We start from the raw sequence: 12,397 nt of genomic DNA, 5'->3' as shown, positions 1-12,397 counted from the left end.
AACATGTTGGCCCCTGCCATCACAGTTTTTAAGGCTACAGTCACCTGAATGAAATTTGCTGAACCACCGTTGACATTTACAAATGTTCAAAACATTTCCATAAACTTCTTGTGGCTATAGAGGAGTGTTTCCCTTCTTATATTCAAACAGCATTACATGCCAAATGTGTGTCTAGTTGTGTGCCATCACCATAAGGGATTAGAGTATACTAAACTTTACACATTATATAAGTTATACTAGTGTGACGTTCAGGCAGTTCGTTTAACTATTCTACATGATGTATGTTTTTTGGGGGTGGGTAATGAAAGTGTTCCAAAACACTACATTAATTTCTTGATGACCTAGTATATTAGTATTTAAATTACAATCTTTAAAACTTTTAAAGATCTAGTTGCATACTTACAACAGAACCAGTTTGCCATATTGCACTTTGCACAATATTTAGGTATCAATATAATTTATGAAACAGTAATAACACTTACATCAGTAATTCTTAGGATAACTTGAGGAAAACAAATTAAATTCTGATTTAATAATTGATACAGTATAAACTTTAGTTTAAAATGTTAACCAGTTAAAATGTCTTTGAGAAAAAAGCAGGAATGAAAATGTGTTAGTTATTTTTTGAATAAAAATAAGTGTTTTGTAAAATAAGTTTAATATATTATCTGTACCTTTCTTTTATGATAAAAATCTTGGCTGTTGCAACAAGTGGAATTTCTATGTATTAATTCCTCATTTCTTACAACTTGTACAGATATTAATTTTGTGACCTGGATTTGCATAATATGGCAATATCAAGAATGCTCCCCCTATTCTGAAAATTTCTGTTTTGGCAAACAAATAAAATAAAACATAACCATCATTGTAAAAAAAAAACCAAAAAACATTTAGAAGCATAACTGTACTTGCCTTTAGAAGAAAACACATTACACTACAATTCTGACAAGGCTTCTCTTTTTCTTCTATCATAGCTAAACCTACTATACAGTTAACTTTCAAATTGTCCTTGTCAACCAGCAATTAACAAGAACTCCCTTATTTTTCTAAAGAAAATATTCCTGCATTGGTCACCTGCAGAAATATTTCCAGAAGTCCATTTACCTTAATTGCTGATTTGGATGCACTAGATGAAGCCATTTCTTCCAAACTAAGCAACACTGGTTCGTACTGGTTAAGCACGGACCAAATGGCTGCAGTACAAACAGTCTGCCTTGTGGGGCACTGAGGTCTCATAATCTTTTGACTGATTTGAGATATAATTGCAGTTTTGGACTCAGGAGGCACACCCTTTCAATTAATGTATTTAACCATGCTTAAAATGTTTATTAAACCTTAAGCAACCTCATGTGACTTCTTTGTTTTGTACTGTATATATATATTCCTGTGTCTAGGTGAACTAATACATTTGTTACTGTACTAAACTTTTAATAAAATGTTATGTTACCCATTCAATCCATCTCTAAGTTGTACAAGCTTACCTACTTACCTCAAGTTATCTGATGTGTCCTCACTTAAGCTTTCAAACAGATATAATTTAACATCCAAATACTCTTAAAATTCACAACAAAAGGAATATTTATAGAATCTATAAAAAAACAAATTATATATTTAATGTATTAATACATGTTAGCCTAATTCTTGCTCTATACAATCATATTCAAATTTTCTTTATAACTGTTTTCAAAGTTGTATTTTTTAAAGTAACTGATAAAACCACTTGATATGGTATCATAGCAAAATGTCATCGAAGGTTTGTACAAAAACTAAGAGAAACACTTGAAAATTAAAAATGGTTAATATATTGAACCGTGGCACCACAGGAGACTGGGATAGGAAGAGGTTGGAAAGGAACCAGGGCCATGCTCAAACCTGATTGTGACAAACGAGCTATTAAGTTATTAAGGGTAGAATGTTGATGAGCTGAGGCTACCTGTGACTCCAAAGACTCAGGAACCAAGTCAAACTCATAATGCCATATAAAAAGCTCCATGCGGAGGTCCCTAAGTCAAGGAGCCTGGAGACAGGTCTTCACCAACACTGCATCATGGCCCAAGAGGTCCCAAGAGCAAACAAACCACATTTGAAGCATGAGAGCAGAAGATGACAGACAAGTCAAAGTAGAAGTAACGATGAAGAGGATTTCAGCAGAAAATCCCTCAGGGTTCCTGTAAAGAGCCTCTGACAGAAGGTGAAGGGAGAAAAGGAACCATAACAGGGTCAAGAGGGTGAGACAAAGGAGAGAAAATTGGGCTTGGGTAAGTTGGGCAGGTTAATTTGGGTTTGCCCCCACACAGGTAGAAATGACCCCAACACTGTTGGTCAAGAAAGGAAAGTGCGCCCGAGGATAAGAAAGGGCAGACTGATCCAAAATCCATGGGAGATGAGGTGCACTAACACCCTCTCCAGTTGAAAGCAAATTGAGGGACAGGGAGAGACTAAATAGGGTTGTTTCATGTAAGAGGGAAGTTCCAGGGTCATAGGAAACAAGTGTAAGAGACAAAACATCACATATCTGAGAGATAAAGTCTAAAAAAGACCAATGAAGAATGAGTTGATTTATCAGATAGTGAATGGGAAGGTGCATTAAATTCGGGGGGGGGGGACAAATGAACAAAATTATCGTCAACCTGGCCTGGATCGAAACACTCAGGAGGAAATGAGAATAAGTCGGTGAGAGAGGTTGGCTCATCATTTACTGCTCAATCTCCCAGCAAATGAGCGACAATATATCCCCTGATGGGTCACCCATGCCAATGGCTGAGAATACAGCATCAGACATTGGCAAAGTACTCAAAAAGGTGGCTATAGCTTCGGAATTCATAAGTGGGAAAAAGTGGAAATCACGAGGAAGTAATGCTTTAATAAAAATATGAACTCCACAACTGTGAAGTATAGTAAATTAAGAAAAAATATAAAATATGCAAAATAAAAAATAAACCACTTAAAGGTAACAGAACCATGTAAGAAAGAACATCTGAACTTGACAGCTGCCAAATGAGAAGTAATAGTTTGGTAGTGGTGTGTAGAGGGAGTCATGTCATAGTAGTGCTCTCCTATTGGTGGAGAGGCGACGCATGATGATTTATATGAGAGATGTGTTGGAACTTTGGATTCCAATAGAGGGATGATGAAAGCTTGTGGCATGCATTTCTGAAAACATTTGCATACAGAGGGCAACACAAAACAAGAAAAGCTACTCTTGTGAGAGGAGAGAGAGTACCTTATTGGAAACATCCTTCTTGCAACTATTTTATCTTCCAAACAATGAAAAATAGATTGTGTAACAAGTTTATGTTATAATAGCTATAGCTGTTCTAAGCAATACTAAATTTGGATGAAAACAAATCCCTTAAGTCTAAAACAATGTTTCTCAACCAACAGTCTGCCGATTAGCACCCGTCCATCACAACCACCTTGCCAGTCAGTAGGATTTAATGAAAACAAAGACAGAAACTGACAGATGATTCATATATAAATCATAACGTTTTTTCATTGTGCTTCCATTTTAGTGATTGTGACAATGTAGGGAGGTATTGAGTTGGTCCTTGTTATTGAAAAGGTTAAGAAACACTGGTCTAGAACACACACACACACACATTGTTAGTGTCTGGAAAAAGGCAAGGTGCAAAAAACTATTATGGCCATATTTAATTGACATTCATATTGTTGTATTATCTGGACATAATCAGTTATTGCTAATTAATAGACCAATCAAATAAAAATACTCACATATGATATTTCTTCTTAATATTATATGGCTGTTTTTTAATTAATTTCTGAAAATACAAAAAATGTAGGGGCACAGACCCTCTCCAGATCTGTGCCAACTCATACAACCTTAAATAATATAGTTATTAGTTTCCTTAAAAAAATATACATATATATATAAAAGGTGGTTCCACCCCTTGGATTGCTCCTATAAATCCACACCTGCTTAATACAACTTTACACAACAGTTACTAATTTCTGAAAAAATGTGGGGTTTGCCCCTCTGGATCTCTACATAAGATCCATACAACATTTAATAATACAGTCATTAATTTCTGGACAAAAATGAATAGGGGATATCTAGATCCTATGGGCTTCTCTCCCAGATCTGCTCCTGCTTATACAACCTTAAAGACTACAGTTACACAATTACAAGTCAGAAACATAATCTGCCATAAAGAAACAGAAAAATTTACAATTTTATTTAATACATAAATAACCAAAGTTGTGGCTACCAACCAACTGCCATCCTTTTAGTCAGCTGTTCAAAATTAGTAGCTTTGCAATAACAATGACACAATTAATAAATTCAGAGGCAATGGAATCACACCCAAGACCCTAAAATCACAAAGAATCCCCATCCTCCCATTATGTAGCTTTGCACTTAAAAACAGTAATATTTTGATCAAAAACAGTAAATAGTTGAAAACCCTAATTCTGATTAGTTTATTATTTTTGTGGCATTTGAATTAATTGTAATTTTGATTAATCAATTGTTATAATAATTGAAAATTAACAATCAAAAACACTAATTTTGAATATTTTTGTGATATTATTCAATTAACTGATTAGTTATGAGACTAATCGATGTAATCACTGCTCATAGATATATGATTAAAACATTTAGCTGTACTTAGAATCAAAAGAAACAACTAGTGTAAGAGAAAAAACATCATATACCTAAGTTGTCAGAGTTGCAAAGGACAAAGGTGGGGTTATCTGATTTTGTCAGGGATAGAATAAGCAAAGAAAGGTTGTGGGAAAGGATTATCAAATTTGTTCAAAGACAAGGCAGGTGCAGCAGAAGCTACAGAATCAGGAGGCCGTGAACCCTGGGTCTTGAGATGAAGAATGTAAGATAGAACCAATCACTTGATGTATAATGACAATCACATAATGAACTCACTGCCAAAGTACACCCATTTGCCATTGAAAAAGACTATGGCAACTCCTGCTGAGAAATGTCTGGACCTTGAGAAGTTTCACAAAAGCAAATACAATGATTCTTATTCAATAAGATCCACTAAACTGAATTAATTTAAAGTATCAGTAAAAGAGGTTCTTTATATTTCCCTACTTTTTATTTTTTTACATCAATTTCTTTTTGACAAAACAGACTGATTATTGGGTTCTGCCTAAACATCTTGAAAGGAAACCAAGTCACAGTCTCTTAAACACTTGTCCCAAATCTTCTGGTTTGGATACATAAAAATATCACATTAATATACAACAAATATGCTTATTAGAAGCCTCAATTGAACCTTAAATTAAATTTAAAAGTTAGTTACAGAGCAAAAGATTTTTTATTTAACAAAAGGCATAAGAGAATAACAAGTCTATGTAGTATAGTGCCAAGTAAAAGATTAAGCTTTGGCTTTACACAAAGTATTCAAAGAGAGTACTGCTCAAGAAAGATGTGTCATCCTCCTATTGGTGAAGGGGTATAGTTTAATGCTGACTGTAACATAGACAAATGCAGTTCTTATTATGTTTAGGGATGAGAACAAATTCAAAGACTTGGTGGATGTACAAAACCTTTGTAGCACTTTAATTAAATAGTTGAAGAGTAGAGTAAACCCATAAAACCTAAACAATATCAATTTAAAAGGAAACTATATAAGGATTCTGTAAACAGTTGCAGAAACTCTCTTAACACAAAAGATAAAAGCAGTTTGGATAAGCTTTTATTAATATATTCTAATGTAAGTTTACTGAACTGAAAAATCAAACTGCAACATTTCATTGAAGTGCAACTTTGTAATAAAATCAACACAGGCATTGACTTTACAAATAACTCTTTTGAAATGAAGTTATTAATGTTAATAGATATGGATAACTTTGTTAAAAATCTATTTATTTAATAAATACTTAATCAACTAAGTTTAATTCACAATCTTACTGGTAATGGTGTACACCACAAATACAACCTGAACAATATTATAACAACTTTCTTAAAAAAAAAAAAGGACAAGCAGAAAGAATAGAGCCAGCAACTACGTTATCAAATATACCACCAAAACACACACTGATGGAAAATAAAGGACACAATCATGCCACAAAATGTCTGTCCTTACAAATAGTAAACATTCTGCAAAACACATAACCACCAGCTGAACCAGATATAACTATAGTTACCACTACAATAATTAATGAAACAAAAATCAAGTATTCAAGTACGAAATAATCAATGGTCTCTTGCCATCAAAGAAAAAAGAAAACCTGTCCTCAAGTTTAAAGATGTTGAATCATACTTTGTAATGGTTTGTCATTGGGAGGTTCTTTTTTGACAACACTATAACAGATTAACTATTTATTAAACGATCAAACCACTTGAAATGACATTATAAAATGGAGGCAACCTAGGCCTGTACAAAAAATTATGCAGAAAAAGGCAAGGGAAATATGAAAATCAAGAAAGAGATCATATTTTCTCAGTGTGTTATGATTTATAGCAAGAAAAAAGCTGTTGCTTAGTGTAAGCAGAAAAATTCTAAAAAAAATAAACAAGTGCACTGCTTACACTGATTTCCTCAAAAAGAATTAGCTAGGTCCACTTTATAATGAAAGGATCGAGCAGGAAAATTCATGAAGTAGTCTGACTTTAACTAACCTGACTGAGCTTTAAAGCTAAGCAAAATGATATGAAACTGGACGTGATGTGCAAAGCCAAATGTGAACCTTTATTTATCAACAGACAAAATATACAGTGTACATACTTCTGTATGGCATAGGTCAGTTGTTTTCTGCTGGATTTGTGAATTGATCAAAAGATTTCCTCTGTATAAATTCCTGCCAACCAACTCACTTTAGAGACCTGGTAAAACTGTGTGAATCCAAATTTAAATATTTATCAAGCCTTCCATTAAACTAAGTTAAATTTACAGCTTCTTCCACATCTAAGGGTTACCCATTCTAAAAGCCAACTACCCTGTTATAAAAAAAAACTGTCTCAGCTGGAGAAGACACTTAACATTTTTAACATTCTCACCATTAAGTACTGTTACGACAGTAGAAGTCACGCGACGCTGGAAGCATGCGCTGGAGTTCTAGAAAGATCGAGGAACCTGTCGAACGTCCTAGCGTTTGCTAGACTTGCGCTTTTATAGTATATAAGCCGGCAAATAAAGTGATGACAATAACTGAATTGCAGACAGAGAGATATAGAGTCAAGCCATAAGTAAAGTGCGTGAATTGTTGTGAATTCTAGCGTGTGTTTAAGCTAAAGTGACAGTTGAAATTAAGTGTACTGCTAAGTTGAATTGAGATAGAAGAAACTAGTTTTATTTAAGAAAGGACTTGTATCGCTGAAGTTCTTCGGAAAGAATTTCTTCGGAAAATTAACAAACGAACACAGAGATGTAACAGTACAATAAAAAGATGAGGTATTAACACTATCAATTCCCTTAACAATCTCAAACCTTAATCAGATACCTTCTAGCTTTTCTTTCTTCAACAGAAGACAATTTATGAGATCTTAACCTGTCCTCCTACAGCAACCTTTCCATCCCACATATCATCCTACAGCCTTCCTCTGAACCCTCTCCAATAATTAAATGACCTTCCTAAGATAAGGAGCCCAGGATACACAATACTACAAATGTGGTCTAACCAACATCCTATAAAATGAAATTATAAGATGTGTTTTCAATATTTCTGTAGATACAACCTAAAATCCTATTTGCCATACCACATGCAACAGCACACTGCTTGGATGGCTTAAAAGACCCATCATCCAGAATTCAAGATCCTTTTCTTCCTTAAGACTATTAAAATTATTCCCATAAAAAAATATACTTATAATACAAATTATAACCCACATTCACTATATTGCATTTATTGTAATTACAAGTCATCTGCCATTTATTTGCCCAACTTATCAAATTATTTAAATCCTTTTGTAAAGCGGTAGCATCCTCCTCATAGCCAGCAACATCCAATATGTTAAAAATCATTAGCAAATTTAAATAACTTCAACCATTTCTTCATCTATGTTATTGATGTAAATAAATCAAAAAGAATAAAGATCTTAACACTGAGCCCTGAGGATTCCCACATGTAACATTAATCCACTTTTATTGAATGCCATTTACAACCACCCCCTGCATTCTTCAATCTAGCCAGTTTTCTATCCAATGAGCCATCCTGTATCCCACAGCCATAGAGATAACTTTTTTAATAAGTCTTTTATATGGCACTCCCATAAAATCCTTTCTTAAAATACAGATATACCAAATCCTTACCCTCATCTACATAATCTGTAACCTCTTCAAAGAGTGTCAAAAGGTCAGTGAGACAATTTTTGTTCCTAGATGAAACCATACTTTGTTAAACTTTGTTAAATGACTTTACAAAGCATCTTTTATCACTTTCAAAAACTCTTCCCACTACTGATGTAAGACTAATAGGCCTATAAGTACCATGACAATTTTTTATCAGCTCCTTGAAAAAACGAGCAAGATTAGCCAATTTCCAATCCTCTGGCACCTGCACACTTTTCATGTACATACACAGAAGTAGTAGCAAATGATTCATAAATCCAATCCTTAAATTCCTTCAAAACCCATGGGAAAATATTATTTGACCCAAGAGCCTTATCATTTATTAAACTGTCTACTCAAAATCATCAAGCAAGAGCTTTACTTTATTATCCCTCAAAGGCTCTACTCCCATCCTAACATTTTGCTTACTCTTAATGTATTTAAAGAAATTCTTACTGTTAAATTTATATTTACAGCCCACTTTTTTTTCATATACCCTTTTTGATTTCCCATTTGACCAACTTTTCTGATCTTTTATAAACTTCTAAGTTGTCCATTACAGCAAATAATATTAAAATTTGATTTCTTAACAACATTTTGATACCAGGTTTATTCATAAATATTGATAATACAGTAGTTTAAACTAATCAAAATTTGAATGTACCTGTAGCAAGAGGGTTATCTCATAATTATTATTATAGGCATTACTATAGTAATAAATACATTCCAGAATATGGAATTGAAGAGTGGAGAAAATATTCATTTATATTATTTGATTTTATTTGTACATGCACAGAAAGCATAAAACTAAGTCAAAGTATGCATGCCTTCTGCTTTTCAACTACCAGACTACCATATTTTTAAAATATAACATAACACCGACAAACTAACTTCTGAAATTGAGACTTAAAATACAGTAAAATTGGTATCACTATAACAGTCATCTTGATTAACAAACTGTGAAGGAAAAGTTGATTTATATTTATCAGTATCAGTAGTTGTACGGAAATATACAGTATAACATTGATTATTAGACTTAAGAAAAAAAGTAAGAATAGAATTTGACAAAAAAACTTTTTATATATAATTTTTTTCAATAAAAACAAGGTTCAAGTTATATCAACATAGGCCTAAATAAGCATTTGAAATAACATATGTCAAAGCTTTATTGTAAGAAATTACATTTTGATTTCAATATTTACTATTTGGTGCTTGAAAATACTATCAGGTTTTAGGATTTCTGTGTACTTTGTTTGTGGTTTTCTTTATTCATTTTCTTTCTCTTTGTTTTGCATGTAGTTCAAAGAATATTCACTTGGTTAGAGTTATAAGGGAATAAAGCTGGGCAATTACTAGAACTTACTAATTGATTAATTGTTGGGCTCATTAATTGATTATTCTCACATGAAGTACCTAAAAAATCCATTATCTTTAGATAAGATAACTAAAAAAAAGGCAAACTTTCAGTACATGTTTTAAAAGATAGCCTGAACATTTACTACTTGGTAAATCACTAGTGTTGAAGTGATTATGAGGTCACCATTTGGTTTGTTTTTAAAATATGCAGTAATCTCCCATTGATCTGTGAAAATAAAAAATATAATAATCAAATAATGGAAACATAACTTACTGTCACTGATAATGGTAATACTGTTTTTATTTAAAACATATCACAAATGCAATTACAAATCACTAGGTAGCCAGTTAGTCAATTTATTTATACACATTCTTTGAAGAGGATATATATTGAAAATTCAAAATATTGATGAATGATAAACCAGTCAAGTCAATAGGTACCAAATACTTGATATTGGATTACTGTAATGGATTAATAAGAACATATGAAAAATTGGTTTGGATGATCAAACTTAATTGTGATTGATTGTTTCAAATAAATAAAAAAGTGGTGGTCCACTATTTTTCATAGTATTAAATTTTCAGGTGATTGCTGCCAATATGGAAGAAAATGTTTTTTCTTTTATTCATTTTGCAGATACAATAATATATTCAAACTGCTAGAAGAAAAACTACATGGAATAATTTGTATTAGATCGATTTAAAAAATATGATTGATTTCCATCTGAAGTTTTAGAGAAACTTGGGTAGGCATGAAACATTTATTTTTTATATTTTAATTATCATGGTTTTAAAATGGTGGATTACATGACGAAATGAATACTGAGCAATAAAATATAGTTACTAAACATAAACAACAACGTTAGCAGACAGCAAACCAGAGGTGGGCAGGGATGAAGAACATCAAATATTTTATACATTGTTGGCTCTAGACAAGTCAAGTTCCCAAAGGTTTGAGTAAAAACTTACCTACTCTTCTTCTTCACTACTTTACCACTAATTTCGCCGTTATCATAAACGAGGCGGAAAAGGTTTATTAGGGTAACGTCTAGGGTCATATGTTTATCTAAAGTAATAATGTTAAATCCATTCATTGAAACTGACAGAATAATTCAATAGCCAACATCCAAAAAGTAAAATAAATCCTCTCTATATCAAAAAGGAGTTGAAAGGAACTTTTTTAGAGTGCAGACGAAAGAATGTCAAGTTCTCAGAATTTTGTTTTTACATTTACTTTTAGTTATGATACAATTAATATACTTCTTATTTTATAGTATAGTACAAGTTATAAACGCCCTCTATTTTTGTATTTAACCTCGGTAAATAAAGCGGAAAGAATAATATCAGACAGGGAGACATAGAGACAGATAATGGAGTCAAGTCGTATGTAAAGTACGTGAATGTTGTGAATTATAGTGTGTTCAAGTTAAAGTGACTGTGGTAATTAAGTGTATTGCGTAGTTGTATTGAGAAAGAATAAACTAGTTTTATTTAAGAAAGGACTTGTATCTCTGAACTTCTTCCAAAATAATTTTTACGGGAAATTAACAAACGACCAGAGACGTAACAAATTGGTGTCAGAGAGTGGGAGGAATAAAAAAAAGATGGAAACGAGAGGTGGCAAATCAAACTACAGGTTAGCAGATTAGATGGCAGCAATACAAAAACAGCAAAAGAAAAAAGAAGAACAAGATAATAAACAAGGATAGAGATTACAGCAGTTGTTGAAGGAAAAAGAAAAGAAAACAGAAGAACCAGAAAAGAAACAAGAAGACAGACAACAGCAGTTGTCGAAGTATAAAGAAAGTGGCAGCTCGAACAGCAAAATAAACAAGAGAGATTACAGCAGTTGTTAGAGGAAAAAGAAAAGAAACAAGAAGAACGAGATAAGAAACAAGAAGAGAGATTACAGCAGTTGTTGAAGGATAAAGAAAATAAACAAGAGAGATTACAGCAATTGTTAGAGGAAAAAGAAAAGAAACAAGAAGAACGAGATAAGAAACAAGAAGAGAGATTACAGCAGTTGTTGAAGGATAAAGAAAAGAAACAAGAAGAGAGATTACAGCAGTTGTTGGAGGAAAAAGAAATGAAACAAAAATAAAGAGAAAATAAACAAGAAGAGAGACTACAGCAGAGGTTGGAGGAGAAAGAAAATAAACAAGAAGAGAGACTACAGCAGTGGCAACTGGAACAAGAAAGGAAACAGGAAGAAAGTCTCCAACAGTTGCGAGAAAGTCAGCAGCAACTACAGGAAAGTCAAAAACGGTGGCAAAAAAGAACAAATGGAAAACATCAGTAAATTAAAAAGTGAATTAAATGCATTAAAGCATGATTTAATGTATTTTACACAAGGAAGATATATTAGCCATCGACCTAACCAGCCTCAGACAATTGGAAGCCCCTTCCAGACTCTGCAGCTAAACGCTAATGCAGACATCTTCAGTCATGTTAGAAGTCACATCCCAGATATGAATGTCAGCAATAGGAGTGATCCAGTGCAAAGGAAGCCACAGGAATTCGATGAGAAGGCACCGTTGGAAGCATATAGAGCACAATTTGAGCTCCTGGCAGAAACGAATGGATGGAAAGAGGAGCAGAAAGCAGAGTACCTTGCAACAAGCCTGAAGGGTCAACCACTGAAAATACTTGGACAGTTGTCAGCAGACGACAGACACAACTATAGAGCACTGGTAGCTGCTCTAGAGCTCAGGTATGGAACTCAAAATCAGTCTGAAGTCTACATGGCTAGGTTTAGGATGAGAGTCCGTGCTATTGGGGAGAGCCTGCATGAG

General features: G+C 33.2%; 1 protein-coding gene across 3 annotated transcripts in view; it reads right to left on the bottom strand.

The window, feature by feature from the left end:
- The window catches only part of LOC106468356 (coiled-coil domain-containing protein 148-like), a 123,043-nt gene extending 112,044 nt beyond the window's left edge, over positions 1–10,999 (bottom strand). For all 3 annotated transcript variants that reach the window (XM_022396693.1, XM_022396692.1, XM_022396695.1), the window contains exon 1: positions 10,575–10,999. The gene's annotated coding sequence lies outside the window, so the exon portion shown is untranslated. The remainder of the gene's footprint in view (positions 1–10,574) is intronic.
- Between the last annotated feature and the right edge of the window lie 1,398 nt (positions 11,000–12,397).

Source organism: Limulus polyphemus, unplaced genomic scaffold, assembly GCF_000517525.1.
Source record: "Limulus polyphemus unplaced genomic scaffold, Limulus_polyphemus-2.1.2 Scaffold2978, whole genome shotgun sequence".
Classification (NCBI taxonomy): domain Eukaryota; kingdom Metazoa; phylum Arthropoda; class Merostomata; order Xiphosura; family Limulidae; genus Limulus; species Limulus polyphemus.
The sequence above is the reverse complement of the archived record's forward strand: the minus strand, read 5'-3'. Positions and strand labels throughout refer to the sequence as shown.